General features: G+C 34.9%; 1 long non-coding RNA gene across 1 annotated transcript in view; it reads left to right on the top strand.

The window, feature by feature from the left end:
• The first annotated feature begins 7,768 nt into the window (after window positions 1-7,768).
• The window catches only part of LOC113944858, a 34,690-nt gene continuing 19,820 nt past the window's right edge, over window positions 7,769-22,638 (top strand). The window contains exons 1-2 of the long non-coding RNA XR_003526854.1: window positions 7,769-7,872; window positions 18,272-18,317. This is a non-coding gene — a long non-coding RNA (uncharacterized LOC113944858). The remainder of the gene's footprint in view (window positions 7,873-18,271; window positions 18,318-22,638) is intronic.

Below are 22,638 nucleotides of genomic sequence, written 5' to 3'. Positions count from 1 at the left end.
TGTTACATAGATTTTTACATAATCATTACTCATAATGTTCTGACAGATAATGCTATTACTAGCGTTACCATCTTTGCTATTATTATAAAAAATCTTCTGGCTTTGTGAAAATTTTAATTTATTAAAATGTAATGAAAGCACATCTAACATGAACCATAATTTATGAAAATTTTAGATGTGCTGCTTGACATTCATGTCATCAGGCTTCAAAAGTTTCACATCTGAAATGTGAAATTACACAGATTTATAAAGATCCTTTTTCAGCATGTTAGCTGGCACTATCTTCTGTAAAATGTATATGTTTGGCTTTAAAGAGACAGCACATGCAATTTTAATGTCAGCACCAGCACCACCAAAAAGTGCCCTGGCAATCAGTGGAAAGGTTTAATAGGTTTCCTGTCTTGTTCTTAATTTGCTGAAATTACAAAATCAATACTTTCAGTTGTAGCTGCAGCTACCCGTTTTACTGCTTTAAGATAAAGTCTACAATAAAGTAACCTTCACTTTCAATTTGTAGCACAGAACATCAGGGTGTTCTTGGCCACTAACTAGTCTTTCTTTTCTCAGCCAGTATGAGACATTCTAGGTGTGTGATTTTGCCCTTCAGAGAGGAAAGATGCATTTTGTATTAAGCTTAGCTCTCATCAGCAACTTGTTTTGTTTATTTTTAACATCTCGTTCTGCTCTCTCCTCTCTCTGCATGGGTTGTTGATTATTTCCTTGTTTCTCTGTGATGATGTTCTATACTACATAAGTAAGTGATTGGTGTTGAAATAGTCTAATCTTTGTCTTACCTCCATCAGTCTCCCTATATGACAAAGGAGTATATTTTTATGCTGCAGTTAAAAGAGAAAATTCTCCATAGTTAGTCACATTTTTAATAGTGAACATGACTGCATATGCAAAAGGCTTTTAAAATGATCAAAATGAGGACAACCAGATCAACTCACCACTAGAAAGATCAAGCTCTTGTACAGAGCAAGGAAAAAAGGATAAATAAATATGCTTCCACAGGCTGCTCTTCTATGCCTTCCTGCTCTTCAATGACAGAAGTAAAAAACCCATATCCTTGCACAACCATTTAGTTTTCAAACTCAAGTCTAACCTAGAGTCTAATTCTGGAGCTGTTAGCACTGAAGAAGGGCATTGGCTTGCACGATCCCCTTCTAGAGAAGCACTAAAAAATGTTAAGCTGCTCTCAGAAAAGATTGCAGCGTAAGATCTCTCAGTGCCTTCCACTGATGCAAAATATATTCACACCAAGGAAAAAGAGCTCTCAGCACCTGCTACCTCAAATGTTAATGAACACACACACATATGCACACACACACGTACACACGTGCACATTATACTTCTTACTTCTCAGACATAGCAATTTCAAGCTGGGAATTTTACTCATAAGCAGCACATGATGGAGTTAGAATATTGCAAAAAGAGAGAACATTTGATCAGGAATGAAACGCAGTTCATCTCATCAGGAAAACAGAGCCTCCAAATGCCACAGCTCCCTTGCTTTATGCTCTGCATTTTTCTAAGTAGCTGCTCAAGGTAAAAGCATACTATTTATCTTGTGATGTACTCTCCGTAAATGAAAATTCAGAGTAGATCTAGAAGCAATATTGCACCAAAGGAAACAAAAGCATTTGTCTCTAAACAAGTCAAGAGAAATGCCAAATGATTCAATGAAGATCACTTGTGCCACTTCTGTTTGTTTTGATTGGTCCTTCAGTGTTTACAGCACTCAACTCAGCAGGCTCAGAACCCCAAATCTATATTTAATTTAAAGCATTGCACCATCACTCAAATCTTTCAGCAGCCTCACTACAGTCTAAAGAACAAGGGCAGAGGGACCTGTTTACATGGAGCACTTCTACATGCTCCAAGGGATTGCAGAATTGTTTAAAACATATTATACCAAGATAAAAAAAAAATGAGGGTTTCAAATGTTATTGTGAAACAAAACATTTACAAGTACCTGTAGGATTTTTGCCTACATTATCTGTCACTTTTTGGGTATTCTCAGTAAGCAATCATATTGCAAGACAAGACAAAACATTCCAAAACCAGCTTTAAACTGCAAAATAAGATGTATCTCAGTAACCTTAATTTTTATCAGAATCAATATGCTGACCAGCAAATATAATGACAGCAAATAAAGACAGCCGTAGCTACAACACTGAAATCTTTGTACAAATTCACATCCATTTAGAGAGTTAAATAGAATAAAGCAAATTATCAACACACATTGGAAGGCCCAGTCCTTTCAGGTGCAGAAATCAAAGTTTTACAAAGATAACCAGCTGAAGGGGGAAAAAACCAAGTCCCCATTTAAACATACACAGGTATCTTAAAACACGTCTGGTTTATAAATGAGTCCTCAGTTTCTATTAACTTCAGCCAGGATAGAATCTGCTCGCTATTTTGCAAAAAAAAGCCTTGATGCAAATGGAGAGTTACTAATGTCATATGCACAGTGTCAAAGAGCAGCAAACCTTCTCACTGTAACCATGGTGGTAGCATGCATCAGCGCATTATTGCAGTGGTTTTCAATCCTTGTCAGGCTGCTGGTGGAAAAGTCTCTCTAACTAAATTTAGGGGTCTCTCCAGGGAAAGGAAGCTGAGATAGAGGAGAGTTTAGAAAACTAGACATGGTTTATCTATGTGTACCATCCAAATTTTCCCAACATACCATGAGATTTACAGGGGAGCCTGTTACCCTCTTTGAAAATCTAGAAGCTTTTATGCGTTCACCCTACCTCATCACTTCCCCTCACGGTGGCTTCCAGCCTGGAATTGCTGCCCGGGTCCCTAGCTGGGCCAGCCCATGCATGAAGTTTGATCAAATCATATCAGAAATTGTCTGCGGATACTACTCACTGTGAAGTATGTTCCCTTCTCAATGACTCAGTCATTTAGAGTCCTTTATAGGACACTGGACATGAGGGTGATGGTGCAGAGGGGCCCTGCACTAGCACCAACATGCTGCATCGCAGGCACATGCAGCTAATGAACCTACCCAGCTCTTCTCTAGCTGGGATCAGAATAAGGCCAAATTTGCAGCACCAAGTCCTGATTGCCTCAGGCATGAGGAGAAGGCAGTGTTTTGGGAGGGGATATCCAGAGGTTTCAGCACTAGGCAGTCTCTAGCCTTCAGGAAAATGCAGAGAGGGAAGGAGAAACAACCGAAATTAGCTTCAACCCTGGAAAAAGGAGACAGTCTTGTAAGAGTTTTCCTCCTCTTACCAGAAACATTTGTCCAGCATCTGTGTTTCTTTCAACCCTGTTGTTCTTCTCAGCAGACAGCGTAATTTGACCCAGAGGATTTTGGCTATCTAAGCTATGCCTAATCATTTTGGCCCCATTACATCACTACAAAACAGTTCAAAATAGAGGGCCCTTTTAATAGATTTCTTGCTTCAGCTAACAAAAATTATTCAAACTTCAGTTTTAGCTGGGCTTATTAAAGCAGGACTGTGTTTAAGTTATAGTAATTGTCAATAAAGTCTTTTATAGCAGATTTAACTCGGCATATTTTAGATCTTGCCAATTTGAGACAGTTTCCATAAAAAGGAGAACAGCAATGTTACAGAGTGATAACTCAAAAATGGAAAAAAGGAATTATTTAGCATAAAAGGAATTATTTAACATAGTAAAAGGGGGTATAACTAGGAGTAATGGGAGGAAATTAATAAAGGGAATATATCAGTAGGGGAAAAAGAAAAACCTGACTTTAAGTTAACCAATAGAAAAATCTCCCCAGAGAGCAAGGAGTGGCCCACTGCTAGCCAATTTTAAAATAACTGGACAAAACATCTCCAAGTAAATATATAGTCTGGAAATAATTTTGCACCTGTAGAGACAGAAGACTTGGTTACCATTCTGTCCCCCACTTCTAAATTTTATGAAAGTGAGCAAGTAATTTGAGCTTTCTGATTGACAAACCTAGTGAAATTCAGCATCCTCACTGCTGAGATGTAATTGCACAGCTTTTATCTTTGCCAGCATCAGAAGATGAGTGGAAAAAAAAAGGAAGCAAAAGTGTTGGGGTTTTGTTTTGTGGGTTTTTTTTCTTTTTATTTGACATTCATTTTGTTGGTCTGAATGATTAGTTATAGTTGGGTTATCTAGTAATAATTTGTTCCTTCACTGACATTAAGAGAACAAAAAATTATTTACACTAAAAAATGCTGCATAACAATAACCTAAGTTGTAATTTTTTTAATCAATCATTTGTAAGAGTAAAATAAAGCAGAAAAGACAAAATATACAGAGATATCACAGCCATATCAAAATGCAATAATTTCTCAAAATTCAGAATCGAAATTAACATCCTTCTGAACTCTGTTTTGCAAGACATTACATATGACATTGCGTTTGTTCAAGAGAAGTAATGGAGGAAATACGAATGTGTTTGTGAGGTTTAATATTTTTTTACAATTGTTTTAAACCTACTCAAAAAACACTGATTTTTTTAGACAAATAGCAAGTCTGCAGATATAAAGCAAGATATCCCATACCAGTTGCAATACTTGTTCAATAAAAAGGATGAAACTGTTCTCTTGGTGTTGGGCCTTTTTGGATAGTATAAAACTTAGTTATTCAATATCTGCATTAATACAACAGGTAACTTATTTATTAGTCCATAGAACAATTTAATTGAATGTGTGATTGAAACTAGAAAATACAAATCCTCTGAATAGTTTCTGTATATTTAGTATTATCATATGTTTTGAAACAAAGAAATAAAATAATCAACAGATTTGATTATAGCATCATTATGTGTGAAAGCATTGCAACAATTTTTTAAAACATTGTCATAAACAGTGTATACGTAATTCAGGATTTAATATATATATATTTTATTTTCTTTAAATATAAAGACCTATCTTTACCCCCAAATTTACAACATGCCACAAACCTGATTTCAGTCTGACACACAGCTGATTTCAGTCTGATCTACAGTGAAAACAGAAATCACAACAACAAGTCTGACAGACTCGGACTAAAGCAATGTTAACCTGTACAGCTAAGATATTGCAGGATTATATAAGTTTCAGTTTACTTTTACTGTTGTATGGGCTTGCTACGAGCACATTACAAATTTGGTGGGGTCTGAACAAGTTTTTTTCTTATTATGTAAGGGCAGGTGCTTATATTAAAACTTGTGCTTATCATATATTTGTCCTTTATTTTTAAGAATCAAAATATGTATAAAGCAGAGACTTTTAAAAACAAATGACTACAGAACTCCTCTATAAAACAGAAATACTTATAGTACATTACACAAATATTGATGCTACTGTTTAGAAGTTTTAAATAGCATATTTAAGCATGTAAAATTATGTTTTATAGTGTGATTAATATTGCTAAAAGATTAATACATTGATTGATAGAGGGGAGCTTAGGTTTACAGGGTTTTTTATTAAAATAAAAGCATGGTGCACATCAGTTCTCTTTAAACATGTAAAATTAAGAAATGGATTTTTAGACCTTCCTGGGCATTATTTCATTTAGTATAGAACTTCAAAGTAATCTAAGCTTTGCATGTAAATACACAGCTAAAATAAATAAATTACAAGGGAAAAAAAAAATAAATCCAACTTTAAATAAGGTCATGTAGTTTGAGATCAGTGTATTTTTTTTGTTTGGCATAAGATAGAATGACTTCCTTACCTGATCCTCCCTAGCAATGTTGCCAGCTTTTGGGCTATAAATAAGAAACTGGAGTAACAAAACAAGTAGTCATATTGCAACTAAAAGCTTATGATTGCATCATAAAAAGATGTAAATCATTACCATTTTTACATTTAAAATCTCTATTCAAGTATGTTTGAGCATTTCAGGGCAAAATAATTCCAAAAAAAATTAATATTGAGGTTTAAATTTAAGCACTTTTCAGAAATGATTCAGAGTAATGTTTTTTTTACATAATGCTGTGACTCACCACTTACACTGAGGGATATCAACTGATTCACGTGTGTAAAAAGTGTGGAGGGTGAAGTGGAAGCTAAAGATACACTTGAAACATAGTACCTCTTCTGTCTCCAGGTGCCATGACATGCTAATAAGAATAGTGTGTTCGTGCACATCCAAATAAACTTCAATAACCATTCATCCCTTCTGCTTATAGGTAACCAGTATATCCAGAAATAGAGCATGTTTTATATGGATGTACATATATAAAATGCCAAATTATTTTGGCAGTTCATTACAATGCCAAATTCAATAAGATATACAAACATTCAAAGGAAGAATTTACTCCTTGAACAACCTGCTTCCTTAAAAATAAGTAGTATCAGTGCAGGTACTCCATTAAAACATGCTTTAAATTCAATATATTATCACTTCACTTATATCCAGCAGATAAACAAATGGTGTAATAAGACTCTGGAGGCTGATTTTTTAAAATATTTGATTATTTTTCTACTATTTAAAAATCTCACAACTTCAGAACTGAGCTAATTTACAACAAGAACATCATAAAATTGGGCAAGGAAACTGTAGATAATATTGTATGCATTTAATTTTAAATATCTAATATCTTTGGAGAAAGATAAAATTACATCTTAAAAATACCCCATATTTTAATAATACAATTTAACTGTAATAGAGTAATTGAAGAAAGAAAGCATTCTATAAATTGTCTTCCCTTCAGAATTTAAGGAAAAGCCATTATTTTAATATTCCTCCATATCTACATTTTCTAATTTGGTTCTGTTCACTTCCCTTTGCTTCCTATTTTCCTGCATTCTCTCTATTTTAACAGATGTAGTTAAAAAAATCATATTTATAGCCATGGTTTCTAATTATTTTCATTTCTAAGAATTGGATGCTTGGGAAAAATTATATTATCACAAGTAACATCCTTCTGAAAACTGTGACAAAAACAAAAAGCTGTTTCAGTAAGGTACTGTTTCAGCACCTTACCTCTGCCCAAGAAGGTAGATAAGGGGATCTTTTACAAGACAGTTTAGTCACCCCATGCCATGTCAACTGTTGGGAACACAAAAACAGTGAGGCTAGAAAGTAAAACCTTAGGACTTTATCTCTTTTATCCTTCTTAAGATCTACCACTTATTAACATTGTTTGATAATACAGACTAAGTTTTACCTAAAAAAACAAAAAGGCATCACAAATGTTTGCCTCACTCTGTTCTGTGCAAAACAAGAATACACTCCAAATCTTATTTATTTGCCTATGACTGTTTAGTATCTTATCCGTAATTATAAAAGAACACGGTCTTCGCGTTTGATTACACTTTGGTTTAATAATATGTAAGTAAATTCTATAATGTTGATGCAGAATTTTGCAACTGAGCATTTCCCTTCCCTGTAGTACTGTGAGATTCAGAAGGTAAACCACACACTCATTCTAACAAAGCAATATAATAGGGGTGGAGGGGAAAAGCAATTTGGAATCTATAGGAAGGTTACCATAAAATTTACATTTTCAATAAAATATAAGTAGCCACCATTTTGCTGTAATCCCAGAGCAGCAACGAAATGGTGGTACAGAAGAAAACTACCCTATCAGACACATTTCATCATTGCTTCTATCCATCACTATCTTCTTTCGCTAGCGTGATTATCATTTACTTTTCTCCTCCTTAGAAGCAACATCCTAATTTTAGATTAAAAATTGATAGATGCAACATAGTAAATAGTTAAGATATAATTATCAAACTAACACTACATACTGTACAAGTCCTCTTCTCTTCCCCCCCCCCCCCCCCCCGCCACACTTCAAACTGCAAAAAAGTACTGCATAGTGTTTCTATCACAGAGTGATGAACACATCTCTTGGAACTGCTACTGTATGAAAGCTGTATCCTAGAGGTAGAACATATGTTATGGAATATGGCTGCTGCATTGGTCAGTATGTGTTTTAATTACTATATGATGAGATATACATAAGTAACACTCAGAAGATCGAAATGACTTAAACTAATTGATTTTATTGTAACGTGCAATATTGCATTTTGTGAAGCATTTTATACTGAAGTGAATAGGCATATTGACATACTCAGTTTAGAAATGTATATTAAAGCATCAATTTTGTTATGCAATGCCATTTTCTTGTTTGTTTTGTTATTGCAGGCTTTTCAGAAGGTGTGGAAAGGAGTGCCTACTTGTACATAAAGGGAGAAACAGTATTTGTAGATTAGTACAGGTCTATTCTGTGATATTGTGCTGTATATATTAAAAGAATTCATGAAGTTTATTCTGTAACCTCTGCAGAAGCACTATGTGCTATGAGCTTTATTAACTAAGTCTTAAATTTATAATAAATCAGAAAAGTATATTCTGTAATATATTTTCTAAAACTGTGCTTGATGTTTATCCCTTAAAATATGTAACGAACTTAAGATGAAAGACATTTTCAAATACAGGATGTCATAGTAAAATGTTCTTGTTTTACAGACACAAGTTGAATATTTTAGATTCCAATATCATGTTTTAACTGATAAATCACAAAACACAAAATGTGGGTCATTTAAGTGATAATGGTTACTGAATTTAATTGTTTTTACGAAAACCTTTCGAAAAATCCTTAATGATGTGAAATTTGTTTGTACAAATCTGCAATTATGTTCAAGTAAAACAAATGTCCTCTTCCTTCTTAAGTACTTCCATTCTTTCCCAATTCAAAGCAAAGAGTATTTAGGTAACACTGCCACCTATTGCTTAAAGGTCATAGTTACTAAAATCTGCTATAGGTTTTTGTCACTCATCATTGCTTGTTTTGACTATTATGCTTTCATTATTTCTAATAACCGAGTGAGACTTTTATATTCTTTCATATAACACACAATAAGTATCTGCCTTCAGTACTATGGCTATTATTTATCAGGAATTAATGAAAACTTAAGAAACTTTCAATATTGTTGAAATTAAGTTTCTAGAAAATGGTAAAGAACATAATTTCAAACACAAAATCCACCCAGAAAATTAACAAATGGAGAATTCTTCAGGCTATAACATGACAAATATTGCAAAATCCAATTTATTGGTTAAATAAAATTATTTGATATAATACAAAGTAACATAATTCTTGCTAACATTTTTCAAGTGGATAGGCAAATACTCAAACTGTAAACATGCATCTGCAGGTCTTTTAGGGACATGACTTTAAAAGCATGAAAATAAGTCACTATAAGATCAGACCTGATTCTTTCCAGTAAATAGTTCTGTTTTCAGGACAACCATCAAAAGATCACTAATTCCACATCTAATTAAGAATCATGCCAAAACCTTTGTCAGCTTGGGGAAAAAAGTGAGAGAAAGAAAATTACTTCTACTTTTTTAAGAGAAAAATTGAGAAAAATATACTTAATTATACTAAGTAAAGAAAGTAATATGAATCAATCAGGAAGATAACGTAACACCTGTTATATAAACTATATAAGTACTGTCTAGATTAATTTACAGTAATATAGAAAGATTACTTAGTTTGGAAGACAATTTATTGTTGAAAGGCTCTTTTCTATCCTCAGTGTATTACTCAGTTTGCATGTGTAAAATAAGTTGATTTTACTACTTCACTACTGGGAAGTAACTGTATATTGTATAAAATCCCTTATATTCTCTTCTATTATTAGAAGAAAAACTACAAATCCATTTTTCTTGTGCCCAAAAATGTTCAGAGTCACTATGCACAACGTGTGACATTTGCCCTGTATTAAAATCTCTCTATGAGTCCAGTTGTACTTCTAACATTTGTGAAATTGTAAGGTAGATGGATGTACTTAAGGAGAGCAAAAATAGAAAATATTTCAAAAAATAAAAGTGAGTTGATTTGGGGGGTTTTGTTGATTGTTTTGTTGGGGTTTTTTTCTGCTTGTTTTTGTTGGTTGGTTGGTTGGGTTTTTTTAACTAAATGATGTATTTTAGATTTCAAATATTTAAAAAGTCCGTGGTAGCAGAGCAAGTTTCAGGGAGTTTTTCTACTAACAGAAGGAATCTATATGAAGGTTAAATTTCTCATGGACTCAATTTTTTTTTTCTGTAAAACAGAAACAACATAGAAACAAAACCTGGTTTTGCAGTTAGGGACTTCCAATCTTTTCCCCACTCATACGATTTTACCCTACAACATTTTTAGCCATTTACCTCCTACTAGAAGGTTACCTCTCAAAAAAGTCAACTATCACAGCCAAGTAGTATCCAGAGCTAATGTCAGAAAGGGAATAACTGAATACAAATAGACATCTGTACACTTATTTTTTATCTTTTCTGGTTTATTTCTTATTTCTACACTCTCAGCTCCAACAGCAACAAAAGATTTTTGCACTGGGGTAAAACTGAAAAAATGTACTTTGTTTTCTCTTTTATTACTCCTTTAAAGAAAACAAATATTCAACACCTAGAAATTTCTGTATTAAAGGAAAAAGTTGGAAAATTTTCAGATTTCATTAAATGTTTATGTACTCAAAGCAATTTGGCACCAGAGTATTCAACCTTAAATTCACTCAACTTAGTACAGTAGAATGAATTATTAATTTTCTAATTGGTAAACATTGCTTTGTAATGTAATTACTTGTTTAATGCACCATTTTATGTAAATATCAGACCTAAAAGTCTGGTGCTTTTAATAAATTTTCCTTGATGAAATACACCACTTGTATATATTCACATACAAAAATATGTCCTCATTATCTCCTTCAACTTTCTTTTAGAAACTGCAATGTTTCCTGAACAAATGCTTTGTGACATCAAAAGTTTGCAGGTGTATTTTTCCCCACCTCTTTTACTACCTAAATTCTGATACAGCTGGACATAAAGGTTATATCAGCAAAAATTATATTAACTTAAAAGAATATTCAAAATGTTTAAAAATAACAACAGAAAAAAAAGAATATATTAAATTAAGTGTAGGAAGACTAGAACAGGTAGGGCATGCAATACAATATCTAAAATCCAAAAGATACAGAAGGCACTCATTAATAACTTGTTAATTTTATCTCCAACATAAATTTCACACTTGCAGTAAACCAGTACTTTTCATAGCTAGGCTAAAAATCAGTATAATTTTGCCTGTCCTATACAGGGAGATAAACAGGCAGGCACATGTATACTGAAATGATTGTGAAAATGCTAGCATGCCTTGCCTCATAACATCTGTGTGCTAAAATACTTATTTCAAACAAAGGTGCAACTTAATGCAAGGAATAAATACAACATGGGTGAAAAAAGTATTTTCCTTAGCTATCTGCAATATTAAACTACACACCTCAGATCAGAATATACATTAAAATGCAGAGATGGTTATACTTCAACAGCTAACATCATCATTACTTTTATACCTTGACTTTACTAGATCATTGCTTTAAATGAGCATCACAGAACCAATGGAGCTTTAGTCTCTATGTTACATTTTCTTTATAATCATTTTCAATTTATTTTTTTTCTTGCATGTCATCATTTTAATGTAAATCTTTCTTTTTCTTTTCAATAAAATGAAATGATTAAGTAATCCTGCTTTTTGCATGATTAAAGATGACGGATAAGCTTGGGTGGATAAAAATCAAGGCTCCTAGCAGAATCTGTGCACCTCGCATGTCAGAATCCTTCCAGCTTGTTCAGTGCTAATGACAGAAAAAATTAGCATGTGTGTGAGTTGCCTAAAAAGAATAACAAGCTACCTTTAAGGACCTAACCATATCTCTAAACTAAATTTTAAACAGTCGTTTTCCATAATTTTCTGTAATAAGCCCTGATGAATTGTTTTGAAACAGATTAAGAGAAAAATCTTTGTTTAGAGCAATAATAAATGTTCATTAAATCTATCAGTGACTACTACTGGACTGTTTAATCCCCACCTTTTAATCACCAGATATAACACATTTAGAAAATAAAATGCAAGGAATACAATATATGACGATACAATATGCTGAAGATAGTGCAAACCTGACAAAAAACAATGACATATTTTTATTAGCCAGTCAGATATGACTTACTTTTAAAGAACAGGAAAAAACTCCTAACTACTGATTTTTGCCAGTGTCTCTTTCCTTTTAAGAGCCCTATGCAATATGTGTTCAGGCTTTTCTGACTGAGACAAGAAAACTAGAAAGGGGATATTACAATACAGCACATACATACTGCCATCGCCTCTAGACATATGACCCAAAATGATGGTAAGAAGTCTTTCTCTGACCTCCTGCTAACCAGCCTCTTGTGATTAATTCAGCATGTCCTTGAAAGTATCTGCTAGAGATCCTTGTTTGTTTTTTTTTTAATTTAAGAGTTTCTGAAGCCCACCTAGAGTTTTACCGATGCATCTTATCTACTTATTTATTGATTTATTTATTTTTATCAGACCAAAAGCATTAATCTATGAACAGAGGTCTGTAGTAACAGAAAAACACCACCTGCCTAAGCATTCACCAAATAGGACCATAAATACCACAACATTTCCTGACCTAAGTTTCATAGACATCTGTATCATGGTAACACTGCATTTCCTTTCTTTGACAGATGAAATTACTATTCTTTGATTCCCCCCCCCCCCTCTTTTTTTCTGATTATGTTCTGGATGGCAAAATTTGGGCCACAAAATGCTAATTTCTAACCTAACACCATGACAGCAATCACAGCCATCACAAGGATGGAATAAAGAGAGCAATCTAACATCCAGGGATATGAATTTCTGATCAGTGGCTGGCAGACTGCCGTGAAAGCTTACAGTAATCCCATTGGACAGCTAGGGTTGATGAAGCCTGGGAACAGGCAGCCACAATGTAGGTAGTTCACAATTGCAAGCATTTGTCCATAATTTAAAGCTATATGAGAAGTGGAGAGTATTCATCTGAACAACAAGCTGTAATTTAACTAGAGTAACATTTACACAGTTTTTAACCCATTAAGTCCACCTCTTCTTACACTGACATTCTCTCTGTTTAATGCCCATTATAAACAAAAATCTTGCGCATTAAATGAGCATATATTTTTAGCATTTGCAAAGCTCAGAATAATATATTGCAATTAATTCCTATTGTATATTTGGCAGAAAATAAAATATTTGCTCTTAAATCCAAAGTCCAGACCGTATAAAACCTTATTGAATTGAGTGGTTCCCCTGAAGTCAAGGGGGCCAGTCCCACCACCCCAGCTTGCACTGAGTAAAATCTAATTTATAGACTGATCAGGCGATTAAGGTTCTTTTCAAAGTGATAATTCCTCAATCATCCAGTGACATTCCCACCAGAAGAAAATTAGCCCCCGTTGAAGTACAGAGGCTCTGCAAATGGTAGATACTAATGCATGCTTTGAGCTCTGCCAGACGAAAGGGTTTCTCTATCAGGCTTTAAAACTGTAGCCTGAATTGTAAAATGTTGTCTCACGCTCTAAAGCCTCTAAATGCATCTTTCCACACAACCAAAGTGTGTTTCTCCTCCCTTTCCCAAATTCAGACATCATTAATTGTCATTTCTATATTTTGTCACAAAACCTCTGCGGCGTGTGTAGCATTGTTGCCAGGATTTACAAGGCCCAGACACAATGCCGGAGCAGCACTCTGTAAGGACGTGTCTACACAGACGTGGTAGCATGGTGACAACTAATGACACATAAAAGTGGGCAGGTGAAACTGCCACCACCATACACAGAATGCAGCGCAAGCACAAGCAAAGATTATCAGAAAAATGATAGAAATATGCTAGAGCCACACTTGCAAACATTCTCTGATTTCCTTCAGAAACTGCACAGCAAAAAGAGAAAGAAATTCACAGTCACAATGCCCCCAGCAGACAGAGAAGGAGGGAAGCGGGACCATCCTGTGGGCACTGAGAGTTCCACCAGTGACGGAAATGGGGTAGGTTTCCAGAAACATTTCACACTTGTATGTTACTATTAATATGGACAGAAATATTAAAAGCCTAACATGCTAAAAAAATGTCAAGTGTAACTGAAAACATTAACACACAAAGAGCACAAGCCCAGGATCCATCAATGAAGCTCAAAGATAAACTTGTTTCCATTACATTTGTTTGTAAAAGAGAGAGGCTGCTTCAAGGGTAGTGTAATATGACGATGGGTCAGTTTCGTGTGTCTTGCAGCACTCTGAAAAAGAGGAAAACATCATTACAGTGATGTGGATGTTGTGGAGTGACTGCTGTGCTTTTAGACACAGAACTCACTTTTTTTCAGAGTTTCATCTGTTTTGGAGATTCTACTGATTTGTGAGTTGATTCTAAAAGGGAAAAGGGGAGGAGAAGTGGGGAAATAACTACTGTAACCACCTGCAAATATTTATCGCCAAAATACAATAACTGCAGAGTGAGAAGGGTTTTGTTCTTTTCTTTGTTCTTTCTTTTGTTCTTCCCTCAGTACTTTTTCCTACTCTCCCCCTCCTTCCTCCTTTCCTACTAGTTGCTTCTCCGTAGCCCCTTTGTTGTGTTTTCCTTCCAAATTAATTTTTCACTCCCATTTGTAAATATTGAATCTCCCTCCATCTGTTGTGGGGTTTTTTGCAATCTTTAAATCTATTCCCACATGTATTATTCTAATTTTTTTCTTTTTCTTTTTTTTTTTGAGCTCTCCTCAGTGTTATTGAGACCTTTTTTTCCTCCACTCTTTCATGATCATCTCCATTTCATGTGTCTGAGATACAGTTTCACCACTTTTCTTTCAGCACAACTCAACCAAATATATTTACAGCAGCTACCTGATCTGAAGTCGGGTCCTCTTAGCTTGTTAATAGGACAACTAACTGCAATACAGGTATGTTAGTCATGATAGTACGAGGTGGGAGGAAGCAGGAGATGGATGCTAGTAGCAGCTCATACATGACAGCAGAGGGTTCGCTTCACACCTTAACCTGTGTAGGAGAAGGGAGAGACACACTTAATAGGTGCCATTTGGGTATACATTGGGCTGTGAAAGTAGTTGTGGTTTCTTATTGACCCCCTCCAGCTACATTGAGAATAATAATACATCAGTTTCCATGAGAAACATGCACATCTACTTGCACAAAAGCCCCAATATATCTGCAATTTACCTTTATCTGGTTCTGAACAATTGCACAACTTAGAGATGCTTACCAGAAGCCCCTTCGCCAGAACACCTACACACTGGACTCTTAAGAGGGCATCTAGACTCTATCTCTGTTCAGCTATTTTATCATCCTTATACTTAACAGATCTCTGGGAACTAAGGAGAGGAAGTCTTGACATATAAAAGCAGATTGTATTTATACTATTTTTCTATATTCTTCATTATTTCTAAGAATTGCTTTTGCATGTGATTGTCCAACAGTCTTAGCTGCACTTTCAGGAATGTGCCTCAGAAAGCATGAGCCATCAAAAGGAAATGTATGAAAGTGTGCTGGATAAATACATGAGTCAGAACAACAGCACCTGTTTCAAGTAGTCTAGCAATGACTGTGTGTTGTCCCCTACAGAACATGATAGAAGATTTGAAAACTACCATCAACAGTTTTGCATGAAGTCTCACATTTGTTTCTTCCCCTCTAGTGCACAGCATAGCAACAGAATTAAGCTTTGGAGAAGCAGCGTAGGCATGAGGAAAAGGGGTCACTATAGATCTTAATTCCAAGACTGGACTAAGTGTGAACTCAAAGCATGGTTCAGGGGTTTCTTTTTTTTGTCCAAGCTGCCCAGCAATATCTGAAAAAGCATTTCTATTTCATATTATCTGGATAATATTTTAGATCTCCCTAGATGCAGTTCACCTGCCTTGGGGTATGGCTTCGCAAGTTCCTTTCCAATCCCACTGTGACTGCAGGATGTATCTATCAGCTGTTCAAGGAGAAAAAAACTAGACATTTGTTGGAACAGCTTCCATTTCCACAGTGTAACTACAGCTAGATCCCAGCTAGATGTAGCTTGGCTATCATCAAATAGTATATGTAGTTTATCCCCAAAATGTCTGTATATACATACCTGATGACAGTGAATATTTAATGATTCCAAGAATCACAAATATGCACATACAGGTACACACATATATGCCTAAAATTCATTTTGTATTAATTCCTTTGTACATAAAACTAGGAATCCCAAAGTTGCTTCCAAGAACCAGCATATCCCTGGTAGCAATCCAAAGGAGCATAAGACTCAGGCAGGTTTCTGTACGGACATGAGAAAAAAAGGTAAAAGTAGGTAAAGGCTCAGACACTTCTGCAGCAATATCCAGTAGTGATACTTATTTTCTTTGAAACTTTCTGTAAGTCTTAAAATCTTAGTTCTCTCTCTCTGTTAAATGGGAAAGGTAATACTCTTTTTCCATTCCTTACAGCTAACTTGTCAGCCAAGATTCGTTCACACTTGAGTAATGTGGTGATGGAATAAATATAAATGTTTAGATAAATACATACAGAGAAGACTGATAGACACACATGTAAAATGTCATCCCCCAAAACAATCTGCATGGTTAGCTTTAGGAATTAAGGAGTGGGACAAGTGGGGTTGAATGGCTGCTTGAACCCAATCCAAATCACTGGGATTGCCATTGGCAACCACAGTAACATATGTCTGCTATTAACCTTCCAAATGTCTACAAATCTGAAGAAAGTGTAATATTTAAAGTCCACGCTTGTCCATCCATTATACAAAGTCCTGACATGAAAAGCAAGTTTTGATGTGATACTTTTCCATTTTTCACCAGACTTTTTTCTATTGATTCCAACTCTAAAGCATTCTGTAAAAGTACATACACAGAATCAGAAATTAATAAAGCCACTTCAGAAACAATAGACCAAGCATATTTATGGGTTTTGCTGTATTATGTGTTCTCCTATCACTCCAATAAAGGTAAAGTTTCTGTGTGTGAACAGACAGCTGCTTCTTCAAAACATAGGGAAGGTAAAATTCAAACAACTGTGGCTTGCTTCAGATTACACAACCTTTCTTCTAGCCTGATGGTAGATCAATTAATTGGGAAAAGAGAAAAAAAAAAAGTTGAAAATCAATTTAATAGCATTCCTTTTAATCAGGGTTTCAGATTATCATGCAATCTGCAGGCACATAATAGCATTCATTTTGTCTATTTTATTGGAGAAACCACTACCACAATCTTTTCTGTCTTTTACAACTTCCATTTTCAGTGCTGATATTGTAGGTGCTTCCAATTATTTTAAGCCTGACAAGATTTCTAGCAAACATTACTAAAAGGCAAAAACACCGGAACTAAAAAACTGTGAACCCTCTCGATGTAATTCCCAGGCAGTTTCAGTGGATGCAGTTAAACTGAAAGGAACAGTATACACTAAGTCATGCCCACAGTCACTTCCTACATATATTTCTAAGTCCAAAATGATCAGTTTCCTTTAATAAAAATTTTAGCCGCTTTCCCGTATAGAAAATATAATTCTTTCACATGTTTTTTGGTCTGCAATTCAAATGTCACAGCTGCAGATCTTTTTGTCAAAGGCATAATTCTTTAATAAACACAGAATAAACACAGAGTTGAATTATTACATTAAATGTATACAAGATACATGATGGCATTTGTCTTTATGATGTATGTATGCGTAATGTATACTAAACATAAAGAAAAAAATAATTTCTACACCTACAACATGAACCCAATTTTTTTCCCACACTGCTTTTAAACACTTCTTGTTGTGTAAGGTCTCTTGCAGAGCAATATGCATATATAATTTTTCAAAATTTCATTAAACCAACAGTTTCCTTTGCAATACTTGTATGTCTTTTAAAATGATGTCTGACTTGTGAATTCACATAATCACTTAAATATAAATTTAGCTGCCCAAAAGTGACACCTTCACGTGTTTGCAAAACCCTATAAACCACAAACATCACTAGGAGAAAGAGAGACAGAGATCAGGAAGCAAGAGGTTTAAACACCTCTTAGGAACTGAACACTTCACAGCACAGCACAAAATTTGTTTTGCTGAAGCCCCTGCTACACACGAAGCGTTAAATCCTTGTGCAGCATGTTTTAGGTTATAGTTCTTCAAACTATAGTCAACAAATCTAGACAGAAAATTCTGTTATGAACTGCACTAATATGCAACATCCCACAATCTTACCACTTGTTTTCTCCTTCTTTGCCATTTCTCTAACATCTGGGAAAATAACATAAGGCTGATAATATTAGTAGAATCAGTTCCATAATTATGCAGTTATCACCCACGTTAGGAAAACACATTTTGTTCCTATTCTAGGTCAAGTCATTATGAAAATTTGTACGCTTGACTAGCAGAATAATTTGTAGAATGTTGTTTGCCCTGGAATTTTGCTATCATACTACCTCTAAAAGCCTGTTAAACTTCACAATTACGTTTCAGCTCCTGGGTGCCATCGGACAGGTCATGAGAAGCAGACAAGTGAGTGGTGAGTCTGTATTTCAACACTCGCAAAGAAAACGTTCCCGAAGCTGTTGTCTCCTTGGTAGGTGTTCAAATGACCTTTCAGCAGTGGATTGGCACAAAGTAATGGTCAATAACAGCGCTTTGCTGTAGGGAAACCTTCCACTCTGTCACCATGGTTTCCGGAGCTGAGAGACCCTTAAAAGTAATTTTCAGCAAATGGGACAAAATCAGGAATTGGATGTAAATATTCTTTGTCCAGTATGTTAAATCTGAGCTAGAGATTCCACAGCTCTACTTTAGAAGTGAAACCAACATGGGTATCCTGGCTTGTACTTTAAGTTTAAATAAGCACCATAAAAACGCACATGGTTTTACACTATTAAATGGTATCTGGAATGTTATTGTACATTATTATAAACAAAATACAGGAATGTCACAGTTGACTAAATTCCTATCAATTATGAAGTTAATTTTTACACACATTTAATACTTATCTCATTTTAGACTTTTCTATACTGAGAAATTTTCTTTTAAAGAAAAATGGTTTATACAGTTCACTTCCTGCCATAATCAAGGTCTTTCTAACCTGATATCTGAAGGTTATGCTTCAGTGAATAATTCAGTAGGTTAGTGAAACTGTGGCAGCAAAGAAAGTGCTAATCTTAGATGGAAGCTGTGAGGGATATTAAGAAACAATTGCAAAAAGTGACATATTTAATAGAGAAAGATTACTCTGTGCTACATCTATTTAATTTGAATTGAATAAATTTTGCCAGTATTTTATGAGATGCAGTCTGCAAATTATGTGAAACTTCATAGTGTCACTGAAGTCTAGAGGAAAGAATAAAGGATTTTTTTCCCCCTCAACCATTTTATGAGTATTGTGATTTTTGAGGACTTCTCACTCTTTCAAAAGAAATTTCAAAGGAACTAAAGAATCATTCACTGCAGGACTTTATTAATTTGAATTAAGAAAGAAGAAAGGGTAGTAAAAGGTGATAGTACTGAAAGATAAATAACAAGAGGTAATAGAAGGATCTTGTGTAATGAGACTTCTTGAAATAACTGAATTCCTTCTGGACTGTGACTGAGTGAGGCTGGATATGTTCTCAATCTTTCAGGGAAAATTTAGTTGATCTAGCTGAGACAAGTCTGAAAGTATAAGTAAATGCAAGTGTGAAAAATGATCCGGGGCAGTTTTTTACCCTTATCCACTAAACAGATCCTTAATGCAAACCCAGTCCTGACAAAAATAATTTAAGTCTATGTTCATATGATTCCTTGTATGAGTACATGGAATAGGAATATGATGTTACTACTAAAAATATTAAACTCATCCTATGTCATCGTAGAGGCAGAGATTATTAAAAAAACCTACTGATTGTGTCTTTTTTTAAAAAAGTATATTTTTTTTATTACTAATTTTGTTCGATATTTTAGCAGACTCCTTGCAAATTACACAAGGTGTATCCTCTTGACATATTCTTTGAAAAAAATAAAATAATTTGCAACATCTGGTGAAAGATATCTAAAATCTTAATTACAGAGCAAACCTTTTCAGAAGAGTAGAATACATTTCTGCATATCAAGAAACAATTTGAGACAGCAAAAAGATTCAAAGTGATGTAAAAAAGGTGAAGAGATCTTGCCCAAATTTTTGATCAGAAAACTGATTTCCAGGAATTTTAAACTTTTCCCCTGCACCACCATCACCCCACCCCAGGTTATTCTGCTGCTCAGTGCAAATTGTCTGATAGCTATAGATTTATTGTGTGGGGGTTTTTATTTGGGGATAGCAACATTTATTTTTTTTTTAATTACTTACACTATTTTATTTTTAAGTAGATGATAGACACAGTTAAAATAACTCTTTGGGAAATACTTCAGGAAAATGCCAACTGCGGAAACTAACCATACATCTTGAAGTTACATTTTGCGAGCTGTTCATCCTGACTGTGGATTCTTTCATATTTTCTTTTTCACTAAATGTCACAGTATTAAAAACTGAGAGGAGACAAGAACTCCTTCCCCTACACCCCTCTTCCCTCTAAATGCAAGAACGGTAAAGCCATTAGAAGTCCACACTACAGGTAAAATTGGTCTCTCTGATCTGCATGGTGGATCCAATATTCCCAATGGGAATTCTGAGCGATGTGGATACAGAGACAAATTTTGCTAATATTATGAAAAAGAATAATTTTACTATGCATTAACTGGTACTGTTAACACTGTAATTTCTACTGTACCCAACCCATTCATAATCCCCTTTGTCTGCTCCAAACAGACAGAAAGGACAAAACTACAGATCTACTGTGTATTTCAGAAAAAAATATTCTCTAGTATGCATGATTAACCTTATACTGAACAATTCATATACAAGCAGGAATGGAAATAGGATATGGAGCATTTCACCTCTGCTATAGGTTACCAGATCAAGTCTAGTTCGGGTCACTAGTAACCTAAAGATATTACAGCCTAATGGCCAGCTTGTGACCCAGATGAAATGAGCTGGAATTACTTAAATTCATGGAAATGCATTTCTGTGTCACAAAAAAACCACAAAACCCACACAGGACAAGCAACCTTCCTGGTAACATTAACAGCAAACAGTAACTGCTGAACTGTAGCAGAGATCAGGCTATCTTTTCACTTCAAATAGTGGTCATATGAGAAAGCTGCAGCAAGAAAGCAGTTGAAGTGTAGGAAAGACAAAGAAAGAAGCAGAGAAGGGATGCTGTGTTTGTCTATGTATCGTCTGATATGTGTACAAAGAGAAGACTTCAGTCTCAAGGCCTGTCAGTTCAGCACCTTTCACAAGTACAAAATGTCATGTACTACATACTGATGAAATAAAAGACAAAAGTGTCAAAGGAACCATTACACTATATTCTAGCAATGATCAGAGGATCAACAGCTTCCCTTCTAGATTGACACTATGTTAAACTATGCCAGCATATTTGGCCTGAACCTCTTCTTGCCTGCTCCAGTTTTACACCATGGGTGGAACTTAATTTATCACAACAACCTCACACTCTGTCAAGCGGAAGAGAAATTAAATAAATATGTATTTCCCTTCTAGGTTATCTTTTGGCTATTTTTCAATAGACGATATGGCTGCATGTATTCACACACATTAGGAAGCTCACTGTTTCTTCTGTTACAAAAAGTAAAGGGTGTTATGTTTACTCACCATACGGATGCAGTGAGTAATCCCAGTAGTCAGAATAACATCTTACACCAAGAGGGCTGCTTATAGTTGGAAAAGTAATGTGTGAAAATGCCACTATTTCAGCTTCACCTCACTCTGCATATTTGGCTGACAATGTATTTCTTGCATCAAAATATCCTTCTGTAAGTACAGATAATTATGGAAGAGCTCTGCATCTCAGCTATCGTGAATTGTGCTGGCCTCAGTGATACCAGAACGTACTATCCTCTGGTCTATTCCACCCACTCCAGCTGATAAATTTTGAAAATTCTCTGAGAGACCAAACACATGAAAGATGGTCCTAGCAGTGCTTGTGACCTGAAATGTCAGAAATGACTTGACATGACTTTACCAACTGATATTCCAATTAAAGCTTCTGGTTTTATTACCTAACTTCGATAATTGGTATGAAAGAGAAAATATCATTTTTGGCCATTACAGAGGCCTTTACAACAATAATTGCTGCTGCAGTAGTGTCCAAATTTTGAGTTAGATTACTACATCCAGTCAAAATTAGATTAAATGGCTAAAAAATGTTTAGATACTTGCTTTCCTCACAAATATTTTTACTAGCTTACAAGCCTCCAAGAGCTTTGATTATTCAATGAATGTAGGCTAATTGCCTACAGGTCTCTCTGTATTGCACCACTTACATAAATACAGTTACTAGTCTTCAAAGACTAGCAGATTAGGTTTTACAGGACCTAAAGTGAAATAATATGTAGCTTACTCTTTACCAGATGCACCTTTTTCCTGGCAGGAGATTTCCCCGATACATTCCAGAAGCACAGCTATAATGATGGTCGACTGCTGGGTGGAACCTCCTGCTGCTGATCAGCACGTGTTCCTGGTGAAATGGTATCTTCCTACCATCATAAGGGGCTACTGCTTAGGTACTTGTCTTAGGAAAGGCAGTCCATTTTAATTACATAATTTCATTACGATGCAAACATTGTAACAATCATTATTTGTACGGATACCATTCCTAGGGCTCTGTAGCACAAATAGCAGCCTGAAAAAGAAAGGAAGAAAAAAAGAAAAAAAAGAAAGAAAAAAAGAAAGAAAGAAGAGAAAAAGAAAGAAAAAAGAAAGGAAAGAAAGAAAGAAAGAAAGAAAGAAAGAAAGAAAGAAAGAA

The sequence above is a fragment of the Corapipo altera genome, unplaced genomic scaffold (assembly GCF_003945725.1).
Source record: "Corapipo altera isolate COAL_440 unplaced genomic scaffold, ASM394572v1 49, whole genome shotgun sequence".
In the NCBI taxonomy this organism is placed as follows: Eukaryota; Metazoa; Chordata; class Aves; order Passeriformes; family Pipridae; genus Corapipo; species Corapipo altera.
This window is presented reverse-complemented; position numbering and strand designations above follow the sequence as displayed.